The sequence below is a fragment of the Oryctolagus cuniculus genome, chromosome 1, assembly GCF_964237555.1.
Source record: "Oryctolagus cuniculus chromosome 1, mOryCun1.1, whole genome shotgun sequence".
Lineage (NCBI taxonomy): Eukaryota > Metazoa > Chordata > Mammalia > Lagomorpha > Leporidae > Oryctolagus > Oryctolagus cuniculus.
This window is the reverse complement of record NC_091432.1, coordinates 180,521,602-180,543,310: the sequence shown is the minus strand read 5'-3', so window position 1 is coordinate 180,543,310 and position 21,709 is coordinate 180,521,602.

Genomic DNA, 21,709 nt, shown 5'->3' with positions numbered 1-21,709 from the left:
TGTACACAGCATGAGACTTTCAGCCTTAATGGTGATTCCTTTTGGATCACAATCGATACATCAGAGGATCACTTAGCTAACAGGTTCTAATGATTCAAAAGCATGTCATCAGACTTCACGCCAAGGCAAGACAGAGAGTAACTGGATTTATCTTCCTGCCTGAAATCAACAAATAAGGTGGGTGTGTGTGTGTGTGAGAGAGAGAATGTGTGAGCGCGTGCGCGAGAGAGAGAGAGAGAGAGCACGCAAGCAACCACTTTCAAGATTGTGTAGCAGAGAGCCGGCGCCGCGGCTCACTAGGCTAATCCTCCGCCTAGCGGCGCCGGCACACCGGGTTCTAGTCCCGGTCGGGGCGCCGGATTCTGTCCCGGTTGCCTCTCTTCCAGGCCAGTCCTCTGCTGTGGCCAGGGAGTGCAGTGGAGGATGGCCCAGGTGCTTGGGCCCTGCACCCCATGGGAGACCAGGAAAAGCACCTGGCTCCTGGCTCCTGCCATCGGATCAGCGCAGTGCGCCGGCCGCAGCGCACTGGCCGCGGCGGCCATTGGAAGGTGAACCAACGGCAAAGGAAGACCTTTCTCTCTGTCTCTCTCTCTCACTGTCCACTCTGCCTGTCAAAAAAAAAAAAAAAAGCCTGAATGACAGAAAACAAATGAGATTACAACTTTCCCAACTTACTACTTTGAGAGATTTTCCAAGCCGCAAGAAGAAAGAACACAAGTAAAGCCTTGGAGATTAGCATCCAAGGAGACCAAGGGAGTCAGAATCTGTAGGGCAGAAAAGCAAAGTGAAGAGTATCACAGAGAACAATGGCAATCTGCAGAGTGCACCTGGGCCATCTAGCATCATACCAATCAGCATATGCGATGAAACTAACAGAGAACGCATAATCACCCAAGCAGAAAGAAGAAAACAGTACCCAGCACTCCCACAGATGAAGGAACAGAGCCTACTCCCTCCAGACATATTGGAAAACCTCATAACTGACCTGTAAATTCAGTAGAGAATTCACAGAGGTCCTAACTCCATAGTGTCAAGTAAGCGGCTTTATCTAAAGACTAAACATAAAGGCCAACCAAGGGAGAAGCAGAGTATGCTCCTCTAAGTTTCTTATGCTAGCTGTGAAGTAGTAAATATCACTTGAAGATAGACTGTGCTAAACTGCAGGTACTTACTATCCATCGCCTAAAGAAATTATCAGAATAACATAACAAGTACGACCAGTATAACAACAACTGAGACAAATCACTCACCAAAATACTCAAGGCAAAAAAGGTGGGGTAAACAGGAAAAGATAAAGAAGATATGGACTAAGTTGAAAGTAAACAGCAAGATGACAGATTTAAACCTAAAGACATAAATTACCCATTAAATATAAACATCTAAAACACTCACAATTAAGGGTCAGCGATTTTGAGACCAGACAGACCAAGACCCAAAAATATTTTCTTATTGGAAACACAGTTTTGTGGCCAGCACCATGTTGCAATGAAGTCACTGCTTGTGATGCTCACAACCCACACTGCAGAGACCAGGATGCAGTGAACCAGCAGATGAACTTTACTATGGTATATCTGACATATAAAAACTATACCTAAAATAGCTAAAAATAAGACATCCCATCAAAGTAAAGGAAGCAAGAATAAGAAAAACTAACTCCAAAACTTCTAATGCTATTCAAAACCATTGCAAGGGAGAGAATCCTCTGAAACTCTTTCCATGCAGCCAGCATCACCTTAATTCCTAAACCTGAAAAAGATACAACAGAGAAAGAAAACTACACATCAATTTCCCAGATGAACACAGACACAAAAATCCTCAACAAAATACTAGCCATCTGAATACAAATTATCAGAGAGATCATTCACCCAGGCAAGTAGGATTTATCCTTGGTATGCAGGGACACTTCAACATTCAACAAACTAAAGACAAAAAACATATGTTTATCTCATTAGATTCAGAGAAAGTATCTGATAAAATACAACACCCTTTCATGATGAAAACTCAAAACCAATTAGGTATAGAAAGAACATTCCCCAATGCAATCAAAGCAATGTACAATAAACTCACAGCTAGCATCCAATTGAATGGAAAAAAGTTGGAAGCACTCCCACTAAGATCTAGAAACAGACAAGGATGCCCAATCTCACCATAGCTATTCAATATAGTCCTCAAAGTTTTAGCTAGAGCCATTAGGCAAGAGAAAAAAATTAAAGGAATACAACTTGGGAAGGAGGAAGTCAAACTATCCTTATTTTGCAGATGATATGGTTTGACAGGGGATCCCAAGAACTCTACTAAGACACTATTGAAACTCATAGAAGAGTTTGGTAAAGTAGCAGGATATAAAATCAACACAAGAAAATCAACAGCCTTTGTATACACAGACAATGCCAAGGCTGAGAAAGAACTTCTAAGATCAATCCCATTGACAATAGCTACCAAAAAAATCAAATACTTTGGAATAATATTAACCAATGATGTTAAAGATCTCTAAAATGAGAATTACAAAACATTAAAGAAAGAAATAAAGAAGATAAAAAAAGGAAAAATCTTCTATGTTCATGAATTGGAAGAATCAACATCATCAAAATGTCCATGTTACCAAAAGCATTTTACAGTTTCAATGTGATACCAAAGAAAATACCCTGGACATTATTAACGGGTATAGAAAAAAATGATGCTGAAATTCATATGGAAACACAAGAGAACCCAAACAGCTAAAACAATCTTACACAACAAAAACAAGCCAGAGGCATCACAATACCAGATTTTAAGACATACTACTGGGCAGTTATAATCAAAACAGCCTGGTACTGATACAAAAACAGATGGATACACCAGTGGAACAGAGTAGAAATTTTAGAAATCAATCCATGTATCTACAACAAACTTATCTTTGACAAAGGAGCTAAAGTCAGACAGTGTCTTCATCAAATGGTGCTGGGAAAACTGGATCTCCATATGCAGAAGTATGAAACAAGACCACTACCACTACCTTACACAAAACTATACTCAAAATGGTTTAAAAACTTAAATATATGATCTGATACCATCGAATTACTAGACAGCATTGGGGAAACCCTGCAAGACATTGGCATAGGCAAAGAGTTCTTAGAAAAAGACTCCCAGAAGTACAGGCAATCAAAGCCAAAACTGACAAATGGGATTACATGAAATTGAGAAGCTTCTGTACTGCAAAAGAAACACTCAATAAAGTGAAGAGAAAACTGAAAGAATGGGAGAAATTTTTTGTAACTATGCAAGTGATAAAAAGATTAATAACCAGAATATATAAAGAGATCAAGAAACTCAACAACAACAAAACAACCCAGTTAAGAAATGGGCAAGGGACTTACTTAAATAGACATCTTTCAAAATAAGAAATCCAAATGGCCGACACATAAAAAATGCTCGAGATCACTAGCCCTCAGGCAAATGCGAATCAAAAGCACAATGAGGTTTCACCTCACCTCAGTTAGAATGGCTTTCATACAGAAATCAACAAACAACAAATGCTGGCAAGGATGTGGGGAAAAAAGTATATTAATCCACTGTTGGTGGGAATGTAAACTGGTAAAGCCACTATGGAAGATGGTATGGAGATTCCTCAGAAATCTACCATATGACCCAGCCATCCTACTCCTGGGAATTTACCCAAAGGAAATGAAATTAGCATATTAAGGAGTTATCTGTCCCCCCCCCATGTTTATTGTAGCTCAATTCCCAATAGCTAAAATATGGAATCAACAGAAATGCCCATGAACTGAAAACTGGATAAAGAACTTATGGGATATGTACACCATGGAATACTACACAACAGTTTAGAAAAAGAAACATGAAATCTTGTCATGTGCAACAAAATGGATGAAACTTGGAAACATCATACTTAGTAAAATAATCCAGTCCCAAAAGGACAAATACCGTATGTATTCCCTGTCCTGTGATAACAGAGCACCTAAAAGGCAATCTATAGAAGTGAAATTGACACTTTGAGAAGCAACAACTTTGAACAGCTCATATCTCAACTTTTGAGGAACAGCTTTTTCATACTGTTTGTTGAACTCTTTACTTAACATAGGGTTAATCATATGTGTAAAAGTTAATTGAAAATAGATCTTAGTAAAAAATAAGAATTGGGATAGGAAAGGGAGGAGGAAGAGGGGTGGGAGAGTAGGTGGGAGGGCAGGTAAGGTAGGAAGAATCACCATGTTCCTGAAGTTGTAATTATGAAATGTATGAAGTTTATATTCCTTAAATAAAATGTTTATCAGGAAAAAAATATGCTATAGCCTTAAGGTATTGCTTCAAATAGTAATAATATTTATAACAACAAATGAGCAGCAGCAGCTGACAATTACTAAGAAGTTACCATGTACCAGGCATCTTTCAAAGTACCTTACAAGAATTAACTGCTTTATTACTCAGGACCACCATCCCATATCATGCAGTAGCTATTATTATTACTACCACACTGCAAAGATGAAGACTGCCTGATTTTGCTAGGCACAGTGTCTTCATATTACAGGACATGTCTCTGTCAGTCAACTTTTCATGACTTTTAACTGAAATACCTGGGAAGAGCAATGTAGGATGGAAGGAGGTTTACTTCAGTTGATAGCTTGGAAGTTCACAATCATAACACTAGACTACCCCACTAGTTTGGAATCTGGTGGAGACAACAATGGCAGGGTATGTGTAGAGAGAGACTGTGCATGCCCGTGTTTGTGCAGATACAGAGAAAACCTCTCTTCTTTACAGGTAGCCTGTAGTCATTCCCATGTTAGTTTTCATATCCAGACATCAAACCTGATAAGAACACAGGAGTAAAAGAAGCCAAAAGGCACACAGTCTATCTGCTTGTCAGACACTGTCCCAGAAACAGGCCAATGCCAAGGGCATTCTCTCTGCTTAGGAGTATCATGCACTTGTGAGTGGATTGGGCTTTGGACGTGCCACACAAGAAACAAGTTCTTCCAAGGTGGCTTATGAATTTTATAAGACTTGTTTATTACATGTTTTTAATAAGCTTCTGTTTACACTCATACATAAACCAAAAATGACTTTATTGTCTAAGGACAAGATGTTGGAAGGTTACCTCAGTGTACAAGCAAACCTGATGAAAGATCATGGATACGCTTCAGGAAGAAAGCTAACTAAACTTAATGGCATTCTCTTAACCGTGCGTAGAAGTTATGTGATGGCTGAGCTTTTACTTTTCTTTTAAACTTCACCAGTCTTCTCAGTAAAGAAAATGTCAGATTTTCCAAAAATGTACTGTCTTTCTAGACTCTACTGGTGCTGGATAAACACTCTCATTTGTTATTATTGGGCTTTTTATTCTCCAATGGTCACTAGGTCACAACAGGTGGATGTAAAGAATGCTGTCTCTTGCAGGTAAATGAAACAGGCTTCTCCTGAAGCATTTTGCCTGGTCCCCAAATTAACAAGCCCTTGCAACAGCTCAACCTGCACAATGAGGAACATTATAGGTAATCAGGACCTGTCAGCTAAATATTTTACTCACATTAGAAACAAACCCAATGCTTTGCTAAGAGTAATAATCATGACAGCAGGAAATGAACTGTTAAATAATAGTGTATCAAAGCAACAAAGTTTCTGAACATGGAAAAAAATAATAGTTAGGTCACCCAGGAAAGCAAATTAAAGCAGAACTGAAATGGAACTCTTTTGACCTAAAATATAAAAAGACTAAAATTCAGTATTTTAGTCCAGGTAAAAACTAAGATGTGTGGTAACAAAGAACCTCAAATGACTTCGGTTTCCTTAAACCTGAATCTTGTAATCAGGTTTCATTTGCATAGCCGAATTTCTTAAATGAGGCCATGCAGTCTCTAAATAGCTACTCTAAGCTCTCAGAAGTGGACCTCCTTCACATAGCGAATTTAAAGCACAACAAAGGGAATTATCTGAAGTCACCTGGGGTTAAGTAGGCTGTAAAAGCCTCCAGAGAGACCTGACCCCAGGCTCACAGTTAAAGAACATTTGCTTTATGAGCAGAATACAAGATAATTGTATCTATTTTCTTTTTTTAAAGATTTATTTTTTTATTTGAAAGTCAGAGTTACACACAGAGAGGAGAAGCAGAGAAAGAGATCTTCCATCTGATGATTCACTCCCCAGATGGCCGCAACAGACAGAGCTGCGCTGATCTGGAGCCAGGAGCCAGGAGCTTCTTCCGGGTCTTCCACGCGGGTGCAGGGGCCCAAGGACTTGGGCCATCTTCTACTGCTTTCCCAGGCCACAGCAGAGAGCTGGATTGGAAGCAGAGCAGCCGGGACTAGAACCGATGCCCATATGGGATGCTGGCACTTCAGGCCAGGGTATTAACCTGCTGCGCCACAGCGCCAGCCCCCCATGTAGAAGCTTAACCACTGCATCACAATGCTGGTATCTATTTTCTATCCTTACACTTGGTGAAAAACTCCTAGTGAAGTCAAGCCCTTGTGGTTCCATCCTCAAATTCCTCATGTAAGAGCCCAAGTTACTATATTTCCAAACTGGAGTTGTTCCAGAACTCTATGGTTCCTAAATTACATAATATAAAATGTCTATTTTGAAATGTGACTGTCGGTTAACCTGAAGCACCAGTCACTATGTAAACCAAACTCAAATACAAGTGAAATTGAAATGGTAGAAAAATGAGGGTGAAAAAAAGAATTAGAAAAGCATGGAAGGAGTAATAAACGCCAGAAATCAGGCACAGCAGCTGTGTAGATCAAGAGGGACCAGAAAGGAAAGAAAGAAGCTAAGGCAGCAGTATGAGTCCCCACTCAGTGACTGTGCATTCCCCACCCCTCCCAGAGGCTGCAAGGGCAGCATGGAATCACAGACTATTCATAATGAGGACGCTGAGAGAGAAGGACCTGTATACTTCATACCACAGGAATGCCATGCACAAATCAAAAGCATCCAAGAGGACAAGTATGAAAATGTGTCTTTCCGGTTCTCGGCTTGTACTTTAGAGTAATCTGAAGAGTAAATGCAGCTGATGAGTATGAGTAAAATAATGTAAGCCTGTGAGGTGACTTTGTTACCTGTTTGTGTTAGGTCAGGGTATTTATTATCAATAGCAAGAGCAGTGGGCTTATGCACAGCCTGTGCTTTATAGCTTAGAAGGCAGAATTTGAGGGTAAACAGCTGTAAAGTCAATGTCAGACAACAATGTTAAGTTTCATTTTCCTTTGTTGAAACCAGAAGTGAATTTTCCACATCATGATGGAAATTAAATACTGAGATTTCATTGGAACTTCTCTGTATAAATACATCAAGCTCACAAATGCGACTGTGTAGCACAACTCAGCATAACACCATCAAGTACAGGCAGATGACAGGAAACACCAAAAGACAACCAACTGTCCTAGACTGTTTAAGTCCTAGGCAAACAGCTGAGACCTGAAGCGAAATGCCCTCAACTACAGGATAGCTGGTGAGAGGACGCACTCAGGTGGACTGAGAAGCAAGCGATGAGAACCAGTGGGAGATAACATTTCAGATCAACTTCCAAGCAGTAAGTAGTGGGATGGGTTGGATGGGAATATCTGTTGCTGCCTCATTGAATTCTCATGACAGCAGAATGAGATTAGAGTAAGGAAACAGAGGATAAAGACAATCAAGGTTCTTGCCCAACACCGCACAATACCTGTGTTACAGCCAGGACACAGAGATTTGCCAGTTTCAAAAGAGCAAGTTCCCTCTGCCTCACCAGGCTGCTCTCCTAAGTACATTGTCTTCAGGGTGCAGCCGGGGATGGCTGATCACTGGTTAGCAGTGCAGGGACTTCAGATGTCAAATGCATATTCACTACACTGCCTCACGATGCTACAATTCTCTTATCAAGTAACACTGCCTTAACTTCCTTTCAGCACCTTAGCACTGTGTTGAGGCAAAACCCCACGGCAGTTTTCTCTAGCCCTCCTGGAAAATTCACACTCTCCTATACAAGCAGAATTCTAATTTGTTAAGTGTTATTCATTTAAATGAAATGAGATCAGTTTTAGACATTAAAAAGAGAGGAACAGCATGTCGGAGACCCTGATGAAGCTCCTGGCTAAGGGCTGGCTCAGCCTGTGCCATTGCAGCCATCTGAGGAGTGAACCAGTGAATGCAAGATCTCTCTCTCTCCTTCTGTCTAACCCTGATTTTCCAATAAGCAAATCATTGAGAGAGACAGAGAGAGAGAGAGAATATCAATTTTCCATCTGCTGGTTCACTCCCCAAATGGAAGCAACGACTAGCGCTGGGCCAAAACTAAACCAGGAGCCAGGAGCTTCCTCCAGGACTCCCACATGGGTGCAGGAGCCCAAGGACCTGGGCCATCCTCTGCTGCTTTCCCAGGCACCTTAGCAGGGAACTGGATCAGAAATGGAGCAGCCGGGACTCAAACCAGTGCCCAAATCAGATGCCAGCACTGCAGGCAGTGGCTTTACTGGCTATGCCACAGTGCTCGCCTCTAGGTTAACCTTAGATATAACTGCTTAAGACACATCAAGCTGGCGCTATGGTGTAGCAGGTAAAGCCACCGCCTTGCAGTGCTGGAATCCCATATGGGCAGCAGTTCGAGACCTAGCTTCTCCACTTCCGATCCAGCTCTCTGCTAATGATCTGGAAAAGCAGAAGATGGCCCAATTCCTTGGGCCCCTGCACCTGCATGGGAAGGGCAGGAGGAAGCTCCTGACTCCTGATCAGCACAGCTCCAGCGGTTGCGGCCAATTGAGGAGTGAACCAACGGATGGAAGACTCTCTCTCTCTCCCTCTCTCTCTCTGCCTCTCCTTCTCTCTTCATATAGGCTGATTGTTAATGAAAATATTTTAATTGCTTTTGCTTGAGCCATAAAATCATTCTCTTTCCACAGAATGCAGCTCAGTTTCATCTGGTTAAAGGGAGGAAAATCTGGAGTCTCCCAAGCTACTATCCCCACATTTCACCTGAGTTAAATTTCCCTTCTAGAGTTTAGGGTTCACACCAATGAATGCTGTATGCACACCTTGAGAGATTCATTAGAGGCTGCTGGGCTCTTGTCTGTCACAGTCCAAAGAGAAGTGATTATAAGGACAGGATAAAGCAATGGGCTTCATTCAGGTCAGAGCAGGATCCAGGATTAACAAAAGGATAATCAAGTGACACAGCCAGCTGACAGCAAGGCACCAACAGATTCTGCACACTCGGAGCCATGCAAGGGGAACATGGGTCTAAATTTAGTGCAACAGAAAATTCTGCAGCATATTCCTCTCTTCCTAACTTATTTTACTGCTCAACGTTCTCAAAGTTATAAAATGTGCCTTTTACATATATTTATTTTAAAGAGGATATAGTGTTTCTAGAAGGTTCACTTTCCTGTGTTTAAAAATGATCATGGATATTACAGAATCATTAACTTTGTAGCTGTGAAATTTTAATGCTAAGAAAGATCTTTTACATGTAATAATACAGATACAGGATATATATTTTAGATAAAACAGTATAACACCAAGAATTACCTTCCAAATAAACAACAGTCAGTCATGAGTTTAAAATGATTGAAATTTGGGGTTAGGAATATTAGGGTTCAGTATGTTTTTCTCCTTACTTTTCCATCTGTTTAAGTCTTTTCTATGGTGAGCCTTATGGGCATTTTTTGCCATGTGGCGTGATTTCCTTTTGTTGATATATACAGTTCCTGGGTTTGAGGGCACAATTAGAAAAACTTTCATAAACCAAAATTATTTTTCAAGTTCTTCTAGGTTTTCTTCTAATGACTGTATTATTTTACATATTAACATTTAAACCTTTATTTATTTCACTTGGAAATCACCCTGGGCAAGATGTGCTATGGTTCCAATATTTTCTCCCAAGTGGACTACCAATTTGCCCAGATATGATCTGTTGAGTTACCTATTTCATTATTACTTTTTTGAAATCCACTTGTATCTTATATTAAATTCTCATGTGTATTTGGGCCTAAAAGAATTCATTATTCTAATTCATTGCTCTGTTGTTCAGGAATTAGTAACAGTGTTTAGACTATAAAATTTGTTTTAATATATATTTGAGTAACTTTTCCTTATCTTCCTTTCTTATATTTCCCTTGCAAAACACAGCTACTTTTCTAAATATTTCATTATAGGCTTACCCTATCAAATATTATACTTTTAAAATATAAGTATCACATTCAATTCCTAGTTTAAACTGTTTTTATGATGCTGAGTTTCTCTACCACCAAAAAATGAACATAGTATACCTTTCTGTTTCTTATGTCCCCTTTTAAGGAAATATTTTACTTGTAGTATTTTTATTTTAAAATAAAGACTGCATTCTAAATTTAAACCAAGCATGTTAACTGTCTTTAATGCTACTGTAAATGAAGTTTTTCCTTATAACTGGTTATTATTTTACATCTATGTAAGCAATTTCTTTATGTTCATATTTGTGTATTTAAAAAGAAGTTTTAAAATGCATTTAAATTATTTTTAATTTTTCTTTCAATTAATCCTATAAGGCTTTTAAGGTAAATAATCATACCATCTTGTAACAGTGATTTTTTAATTGAACTAGCTTGGTAACAACATACTTCCAGAACAAAATTAAGTGATAACAGATAATGTCCTGGGTTCTTAACACTAATGGGAATATTTTAGAACTGTGGTATGATGCTGGTTTCTGACTGTGAGGTAGGTTAATGAAGCATTCATCTATTCCTATTAAGATTTATTATAAGGAATGAACACCAAATTTGTTCAAATACCATTAGCACTTATGGAGATAATTGTATATGTCACCTTTGATCTAAAATAGGAGATTATATTAGTAGCTTCCCTGATTAAATTCCCTCCAATTTAAATTCCAATAATTTTTGGTTTTACTGGCATATAATTGTTGATCTATTTTTAAAAACCTCTCTGAAATACTCGTTAGATGTGTCTCCCTCATATAGTGTAGAACTGGATCTCGCTTTGTGATCAAAGCAAAATCTTTCTAGTAAATCAGTTTAATCCAGTAACTTTATTGATCACATACTGTTATAAGTTGAATTTGTGTCTTCCCCCTAAAAAATGTATGGTGAAGTCCCAACCTTTGGTGCTGTGAATGAGACCTTTTTTGGAAATAGGATCACATCTGTAATCTTGTACAGATGTCATCAAGTTATAACGAGGTCTTAGTCCCGTTCTCAAATATAACTGATATCCTGTAAGAAGAGGGTAAGAGACTTAGAGACACAGTGAGAGTGGCATGTAGCAGCCAGAGATCAGAGTGACGCCTGTGCAGACAGAGGGAGATCAGCAACAACACAAACTAAGAAAAAGGCATAGGGCACACTCTTCAGAGCCTCCAGACAGAACCGACCCTCCAGCACCTTGATTTCAAACTTCAGGCCTCCAGAACAGAGAGAGAAAATTCATTTCTGCTGTTTTTAAACCACACAGGGTTTAGCAATTTTTTGTAACAGCCTTAGGAAACAAAGATTCAATAGTTTGGTCTTAATTTAACCATGTTTCAAGTTTTAGATTTTGTTTTATAACCACTGGCTGTTTTACTTTGTTTTACCTAGTCATGTACATGCATACTGTTTAAAGATATTATTTGAGTGTCCTGAATTTATAGGAGGCTGATTCACTTCCAACCACTCCCTTCAAAAAGGTCTCAATTTATATATGAAAACTCAGGCCCTCTCTTTACTCCCCACACCTACCATCTCCCCTCTTGCTGCTCCAAGAACAGCTGAGGACTTGAGTTCCCTCTTCACTTTAGACTCTGGATATTTCTTCCTGGTTAGCTCTGCTCTGCATCAAATATCTACTTGCTATGCTTGCCCAGAATTTCCAGGCACTTTTTTTGCAAGACCTTTTCAAGCTTTCTCGCCTGTCTCATAGCTCAGAGAAGACTGTATGAATAGCTTTCCCCTGTGGACAGAGGACTCAGATGAGAGGCAGTGCTCTTTGCTGGATTTGTAATTCTGTTTTCACTGCCTCTCTTCATTTGTGGGCCCACTTCAAGCAGAGAAGTTAAAGAATGATGGCTCATTCTACCAACTGCAACTAAGGCCCAATATGAATTAGCTTGCCCAAGGACAGACACACTTAACAGAGCACGATGAGACAACAGAAAGCTCCATCCATCCTTTAACACGGAGTTCATCTGCTTCTGTTTGACAGGAAAAACGATTTGCCTTGCACTCTTTATGCCATATGTTTAAATCCTTGGAGTCGGATTCAAAATATCAGAATAAGTGTTTAATCTGTGGAACATCGAGGAAACCATATGGTCTTGTTGCTGAAAGGATTTTAACCCAGGCCTTTGTGATTTCTAGGAGACCCTTCAAATCAATTGCAAGCGCAGACTGGACTGCAAGAATATTTGTAAAGCAAAAGAACAAAGTACTGGGAAATAATGAAAAAAATTCAGAATCGTGAAAGATGGCTAAAAGATAAGACATAACTGATTATCTTCAGGAAAAAAAAAACTAAGCTGGATTCAGAAATTAGTACTGGGTAACCCAAACAGGATGCCAGGAGCCTGAGGAACAAGGAGTCCCGGGTAAGATCTCCAACGTGCCTACAGTTCTAATCAATCTCCAGCTCACAACTGGGTGTTAAGTATCACTCTAAGAGATTTTAGCTTGGAAACATTGAAATGGTTATGCTACTGGGTCAGTCACACCTTTATGGAAAAATACAATGTAAGAGTCAGAAATGCTAGGAAGGTTGAGAGAAATCTGGTCACACCTTCAAGTACAATGAGGGAATAAGAGATAAAGAATAGACCTTCTGAATCCAAATGTGTCAACGTGACCAATTCAACACAAACTTGCAGGAAAAATAAAACAAGAAAATAATGAATCCCTAGCAGATGGATTCTTAACACCAAAGGAAACCAAGTTCTCTAGAGATAATCTGGCCATGCGGAGGGCCATCTGTTCCTCGTCAGAGATCATAGTAGTCAGAACTATTTTCTTCTTCCATGGAGATCATCCACATGTGTCACTGACAACAAACGGTGCTAGGCCCACCCTCAGGAATGCAAACACTGCATCTATCTTGGAATGCATATTTCTAATAGAGGTCAAAATGGAACACACAACAATATGATTCTGTAAGACACCAAAGATGTTAAAGACTCATGTGCTAAGTGTGCATCATGACACTAATAACAAATACTGAAAATGACCTAAGCGCTCATCTTCAGATGACTGGCTAAGTAAACAATGGAGCAAGACATTGGTGACATGTTACGTGACACAGAAAATGGATGAGGCACTGAATGGATGATGCTGACATGGTCTTTTTTGGGAACTCAAAATTGTGAGACTTCACAGGAAAGCATTGCTGGATAGCTAAGCAGAGAACATTCAGTAGCAGAACCACATGGCAATGAGGTCACATGGCAGCGACTACAGCAGGGGACACATGAATACTCAGGCTCTTTCCTGCTGGAAAGCGCATCTCAGTGAAATTGCTCTCTGGACTGTGCAAACTTGGTAGTGGTGGAGGTGCTTGGAGATGGGGAGGTGGGAGCTGGGCACAAGAGAGGATACCCCGGGAGGAAATGCCTGTCAACCTGGAAAGTATGTGTTTTATTTGGAGTTAATTTAGTTTGGAGAAACCTAAAATGCAGCCACTTACTTCCTTCACCTCGAATGTTATGCAACAGTACATGCTGCTTGTACTGAAGGCTAATAATACCTTTGCCAAATGATTGACAGTGACTATCACAGGGGTAGATAGATAGATGGATGTAGAAATATGCATATATATCTCACACATAGACACACACACATACGTATATATGGAAATATTTCATAGAATTGTGGTTTTCCTTCCCTGTATGTTTCTATGTTTGATTTTTAAACATAATGGTCACATAGTATACCTTTAGGAAAAGAACAAAACTAAAATGACAAAAATTCACTAAACACCTCATCTTCCTTTAAGGTCAGAAATACCTTCCATGAGCCCTGTGACCCACATTGAACAGGAAACAGTGAAGTGTCATCAGTTCCTTTACATACGCAGATAATGCCAGAGGGTTTGTTCAGACACCCACCCAGTACCACTATACCCATCTAGTTTGTTTTCCTATTTTTGTCTCATATAGTTGCTTAATGCTAGTCAATTTTAAAATTTATGTCTTGATGAGTCCTATTTTCCTAATTTACCTAAAGTCTGAGATTCAGAACTATGCCAATATAAATACAATCACAAGGATTAAAGAGATACTTTCCAAGGATTTTCTCCTGGTTCTCCTCAATTCACTAAAACATTCCAATATCAAAATATCCATCCATTGGCTGGCGCCATGTCTCAATAGGCTAATCCTCCACCTTGCGGTGCCGGCACACAGGGTTCTAGTCCTGGTCGGGGCGCCGGATTCTGTCCCGGTTGCCCCTCTTCCAGGCCAGCTCTCTGCTGTGGCCAGGGAGTGCAGTGGAGGATGGCCCAGGTGCTTGGGCCCTGCACCCGCATGGGAGACCAGGAAAAGCTCCTGGCTCCTGGCTTCGGATCAGCGCGATGCGCCGGCTGCAGCGCACCGGCCACGGCGGCCATTGGAGGGTGAACCAACAGCAAAAGGAAGACCTTTCTCTCTGTTTCTCTCTCTCTCTCTCACTGTCCACTCTGCTTGTCAAAAAAAAATATATATATATATCCATCAGTCCGTCTGTCTTCATGTAGCCCAGAACTTAGAACAATCTGGGAAACTACACGTACAAGCTGATGTTTAAAGAAGTGATCACTGATAATGAGAATATAGGTCGGATCACTTTCTGAGTCAAAGATTCAGGGCTTGAAGGTGTCAATGATGCAGACAAGATAAAGGAAGCCCAGAAGCCTGCAATGATGACCCACAACCTGCATCCAGACTTCAGTCCGTATCTGCAGGATCTTCCATCTAGGATTCTTTCTAACAAAGCAGACAATATGCACCTTTCAGTTCTTCCAAAATTACTAGGACCCTCTAGAGTCATACCCAATTGAGTATATTTAAAGCTGACAACAAAATCCTAGAAGATAAGCTGTAGCACAGGATTAAGGGATAGTAAGAGTAAACACACAGAAGGAGGAAGTTCAGAGAGTCAATCTGTCTTCTACATCCTAACAGCCCATGTCCAGATCACAGTTTGAATGCCAACCTGATTTTACTAATTCCTCCCAAGTAATATCATGACAATACAGCAAACAAGAAGGCGAGAGGAACACAGGAGAAGCAAAACAGACCAAATACTCAGGAGACCTGGACCACTGGATAGTTTAAATGCTACTTTGGTCCACACCAATCTCAGGAGTCTACCAGGCTATTGGAGAGGCAAGGAATGTGTTCCCTGGACAAAATCACTACCAGAAACCACAGACTAGGAGATTCCTAGTGATGTCGTTAATAGGGGAATGACTGTTGTATGAGTAACAATGTGACTTTACATTTCTCAGCCTATGATCTGAACACAAGCACTGGGACTGCTCCCTTCTCTACTGCAACCATATGCAGAAATTCATTTAGGGCAGAGCCCAAGCTGAACATGGAACAGACCAGACTGTCTATCTCTACAGCTGATATATCAGTGAGTCAGTCCCACTCTGACTGTCCTGTTTCCACGTCCCACATGGCCTCTCTAGTACCATGACTGCTAGACTACCAGGGGAGATGGCAGCCCATGACTGCTTCAAGACTCCAACACTAGACTTGGCACCAAAAGCATATCCCTATCCCTAAGAGGCATGCAGGCTTGAGTGTCCAGTCTAAGGAACCTCCCCCCAAAACAATGTAAGTCCAGCCAAGTGAAGCAAGGGAAGCAGATGGTGGGGGTACAGCACAAAGGCATGTGCAGTCAATTTCACTGTTAGCATCCACAGAAAAGATGCGGCAGGGAAAGGTCCCGAAGCCCTGAGAGTACAGAATGACTGTTCTGCTATAAGATACGCAAGCATGATTTCTCTCTGGTTTTGTTTATAAAACTGTTTTCTTCACAAATAGTTTCAGAGTATAAATCCAAAATCATCACCACAGAATACAAATGTAACAGTAATCTGTATTTAAGATATCCTTCTTTGAGTTATAAAGTCAGCTTTAAAAAGAAGAAAACGTTCTCTTAATTACAATACTGTAGGGTTCCCAGAATCCTCAGGCTGCCCCTAATTAAAATGATAGGTTTCAGAATTGGAAGGGACCTGGGGATTGCAGACGGATGGCATTACAATGGAGAGGTCTGAGACAGGTTTTTTGTACAGCAGCTGAGCCACAGCCTGGGATGCCCATGTACTGTCAAGAGTGCCTGGGTTCAGAGGGCAGATCTGCTCTCCATTCAAGCTTCCTGCTAATGCTCACATTAGGAGGCAGCAAGTGATAATTCAAGTAGGGGGCCCTGTCACTCAGATGGGAGACCTAGACTGAGGTCCTGGCTCCTGGCTTTTGCCTGGCTCAGCCCTGACTGTTGCAGGAATTTGGGAAGTGAACCAGTGGGTGAGATATACTTCCTCTTGCTCTTCCTCTCTCTCTCCCTCTCCCTCACTCTCTCTCTCCCTCTCTCTCCCTCTCTCTCTCCCCCTCCTCTCTGCCTTTTAAATATTTTTTTTTTAATTTAAAGCAACGGAGATGCTTGGAAGTTACATGATTTATATCATCACAGCCTGAATTAAAACTAGAACTTCCTTCTCCTGGGCTGGTGTTTCCCCCGAATATGTCAAGACACCTTTTAAAAATCTAACAGCAGTACAGAAAGACCATTACCTACTAAGGTTGTTTCTAAGAAATGACCCCAATATTCCCTACCAGTTCCTTTGGACAAAATACCATTCTCCAATTTCACAGACAGCAAGGTTTTTTTTCATGTTCCCACTTACAAAAAAATAGGAATAGATTTTTCTTTGCTTATTCCTGCCAAGAAGAAATCCACTCCTGGCTCTGGATAATGGCCACCCTGACTGCAAAAGCGACTGTGGTTATGTAACAGCCATTCGACCCACCACCACCACCTGGGAGCATCAATACCAAAGGCCTTTTTACAGAGAAGGTCAGAAGGCCCCAGGAGAGCCTGCAGGAGCAGGAGTTCAGATAACTCCTGGTTCCCCCCACCCCCGCAAAAAGTTGCCACCTGCAGGAGTTAACTGAGATCTGAGCCATGCCATTTATTTTCCTGAAATTATGTGACACCAAAAACCTTACTGACTCAGTGAAAATAATCCAATTACGCCTTGCGTGTGCAGAGTGGAGGAGTGAAGTAAAGTTTGAAGCTTCTTGGAAATAACACTCTGATAACCGCTGACACGTCAGGCATGTGCTTTGACTATGTATCAAGCAGAGGGGAGCCCCCCAGATCCCCGAGTTCCTCTCACACCCTTCACCATGCACCTGTCATACAGGGAAGGCACAGGATTGCATTACACTTTGAGGAAACTGAAAACATCCTGGTAAGACACTAGCTAAAAGATACCACCAAATGTTCCAGAATGTTTACCCAGGGAACAAAGCCATAAAAGACAGCCAGGAGATAGAATGGAATGACCTTTCGTATTAACTCTGTTTTCTAATCATTTTCTTCCCTTTTATTCACTCTAGTAACCTCTGCAGTGTCTCCTTCCCCTGTAGCCATCTATTTTCTATTCTTTCTTATTTATCTATTCATCATATCAGATTTTCTAATTTTCACTGGATTTCTGGACAATTCCACATTGTGACTGCTAGGCACACAGATAAAACTGTAGTGTGCTGTTGTCTCTTCCACTCCATGTCCTATCCCTCCTCCAAAAACTTAGCTGTTCTGTAAACCCCCATTTGCAAAGATTTTCTAGGCTCTATGGACATGAAGTCTAACAATTAGCCCAATTATTTTAATATCTAAGAGTAACACCTTAAGGAAGTTACCATTCCCATTTTACTGTCAACAGAAATCTAATGGTACCTAGTAATGATTCCCTTCACTTCATCTAGAGGTGGATATTTTCATCGCCAACTGTGACACATTCAGAACATTCACACCCTCAAATATTTGCTGTCATCTCTCTGGCTTCAGCTGTACTATCTCAGTTGACAAGGTTAAAAAGATGACATTTTATAAACTGAATTCTGAGGGCTGAATGACAGTCAATACCATTAGCTGTTACAGGCACGAGCTACCCAGCATAGAGCAAATTTGATGATCTCATTATTTTTAAAAAGGCAATAGTTTATTTTGGTTTATAAGAGTTGAGAAATTGCTCAGAGAAGAACTAACGTTTTCTTAATAGATTACCTAAAATGTAATGTATTGGAATGAAATGGGCATTTTGAGATTTGATGACTCTTTATTGTCCCTGTCTCTTTGGTTGAGGAACAGAGTTCTTTTCCTCTTCATACTATTTGCTGAACTTCTTAGCGTAGGGTTAACCTTATGAGTATTAAGTAAACTGAAAACAGACCTTTGTAAAAGTTAAGAGTGGGAATAGGAGAGGGAGGAGGAAGAAGGGTGGAGCGTGGGGGGGGATTATCACTATGTCATACATTTTAAGCTTAATAAAATATATGTATATATACATAATATATATGTGTATTATATATATTTATATATATGAAGAAAGAAATAAGCACTGAACATCAGACACTTGGTAGATTCCAACCTCTGCTTATCTTTACTTTCTTTACAAGGATTTTTCTACTATGAATAATATGAAAATTTCCAACTAGTAAGAAGAGAAAACCACTGCCAATAAAAATTTTGAAACCTACTTAGTGGGTACAGAAGAATTCAAGAAAACAAAACCTCACACAGACTTCTACACATTTAGGTCATTGATTATACATTTCAATACTAAACTCTTCTATCAACAAAAGTTAAAGTGCGACTACATAAATTCTAACCAAGATACAAGTGGCCATCATCACTCCAATATAGGCCACTCAGTGCCTTTCCCATCAGCGCCTTTTCCAGGTATCCCATTTACTGCTTGCTCAATTCACCCACCAAAGAAACGAAGTTCTGGGCAACCTCAGTGCAGTTCCTGCCAAATAATGTTATCTAGAGGGGCGGATTCTGCTGTCTTTTATATGTGTAGAAGGACTCTTGCATAAAATGGTATAATGCAGAGCAACCTTTCATTTTATTTGTGTGTGTGTGTGTGTGTGTGTGTGAAGCCTCTGTACAACAGAATAAAGCAAAATACTTTATCATTTTACACAAATACAATCCCAACTCCTAGAAAGCATAATCTGTCTATTTAGTTCATTTCTGTTTTCTCATCTACTGAACAGAACCCAAAGAGCATCCATTAAATTTGACAAAATTCACCAGCAACCAACATCTCAAAAGGAGAACCCAAACCCATGTGTCCAAATGTCACTTTTTCTTTGTTTTAAAAACAGACATTTGGTAAATATCCAAAATACAATATCAATATAAGCACACATGCAAGTTCCTAACACTTCCTCAAAAAAAAAAAACTTTTAATGGTCATGACTCAAAAACCTACAACACTGTTTAAAAACAGTGAAAAATTATTTTTTATCCTTCTCTGTCTCCAACTGTCCTACTTTACCCAAGCAATACTGCAAGGCATGTTTACTTTTTTCTAGGACACCCTTCTAGAGGTCTTGTTAGCCCTCTCCCCGACTCCTCCCCCCCCTCCAAAAAAAAGCAAACAAGAATGTCAGTACCAGTACAGACCGCTCCTCTTCTTACACAAAAGCTAAATTAAGCATGTTCTGCACTTTGCTTTCATTATGTAGCAAACTCTCATCTTTTCTAATAACTGCACAGTATTTCACAGTATGAATTTACCATCACTATCTGCCCCTACATATATCTACCTCTGATACTCTGTCATTTTGAAAATGTGGTATTTAATCTTTTCACATAGGTTCTTTCACATATAAAATATCTTAGAAATGAACTCTTAGAAAAATACCGTATTTGTAATTTGGACAGAGTGTCAAAATAGATTCCATAGGTATATTTTTTGATACCTGAAATATACAAGTCCTTAGGGCATATCATCAATGAACGCATGACAGCTTATGTGGAGCACATAGTTCTTTAAAATAATTGTCAAAAGCACACAGACTCTTGACTTTGGCCAGGCTGTTGTGGATATTTGGGGAGTAACCAAGCAGATGGAATATATCTCTGTGTGTCTCTCCCTCTCTCTTTTTGATTTTCAAATAATAAAGATTTTATAAAAACTGTTCATTTTGAAGTCAAAATTAAATACATATTCTCTAATGCTTTTACTAAGAATGGTAGTAATGTTTTCTAGTTGATAAGGCAAAATACAAGTGGATTGTGGGCTCATAAAGAATTACAAGGGCAATTTGGGTTTTAAAGATAAGAGCTAAAAAGCTATAACACAATGACTGGAACAGGGAATAAAGGAAAACCTGGAAAAAAAAAATCCACACAAAGTTCTCCTGACCAAAAAGGCTTAGCAGTCCACAGTTGTGCTTACTGGCATACGTGCAGCACAATTAACATGGGGGTGCACTGATGGAGTCAAGGGGGGAACATCATGGGTCAGGCTGGGCCATGCTGTGAAGAAGCCAGACACTCCCTCAAAACTGACCCCTCTGGGTCGTAAGTTCCCTGACTTCAAAGGGTTTTGCTTTCTTCTTTGGATAAGCTCAGCATAAGAACAGCACCTGGTGCAGAGTAGTCCATCAGGTGCTCATGATGCTTGGTGGAATGACTGAATCGCTTCTTCGAACATGCACTATGCACACTCTGGCACCCTGCACTTAAGCCATCACCTCCTGCATCCCGGGCACACTAGCAGGAAGCTAGATGGGAAGCAGAGTAGCTGGAACCTGAACCACAATCCAGTATTGGAAGTGAGCATCCCAAGCAGTAGCTTAACCCTCCACATCACAACACTCGTCCTCAAGTAATACTTTTGAATTCATCACATCATCTTCAGTGCTCAGCAGAATAAGAAATCTGATAAATCATGCTAAAATGCTATTGACTACCAACGATTTAAAGTCTTGTTCCCATGTACTTCAATAAGGGAATTCAAAATCCTAGAAAATAAAATTGAATTGCTAATGTTTCAGGTTCCTGAAAAAAAAAGTGAGAGGAGGCAGAAAACATCTATTATGACATCCCTGTACAAATGGCCTTCAATTCTGTCCTGATGGACTATAAATGGACTTAGATTTAGGTCAATTTCACCAGATGTTTCCAGAAGAAAATAGTTTTGTCATTAACAGAGAACAGAAAACAATAGGATGTATGACAAAAGGAAATTTTTTTTTCTTTTAAATTCTTTTATAGGTCAAACCTGACATCTCTTTATTTTACATGAAGAGTCTTGTCCATGTGGAATTAAGAACTGAGATAAGAAACTATCCCAACAAAGAAACCATCTAGAAAAGAACTTAGCTGATCAGATCAAGGGCCTTTTCACAAGGACATTTCCTGCTTCACAGAATGCAGCTGGGTTACACAGAATTTGTTTTTTTACAATTGCAAAGTTATTTGGAACCAAACCTGACACCTGACAGTCAGAGTTCTAAAACAAAGGGATGGTTGTTCTTACAGAGCTCATCTTGGTTCGAGGGTTCCTGTAAGGAGACATTCTAAAATTTTACATCCTCAAATGATGGAAATACAGAGTGTAAGGTTATGAAGCTCTGGAAGGCAGCTCTCCAGGGAAATTCATCCCAAAAGAAAGATGGCAGGTGTGTAGAACACTTAATCCTGTGGTCATTATTTCCTTAGGAGCCTCAGAAAGAACAAGTCACCTCTTGGCAGGTTAGAGT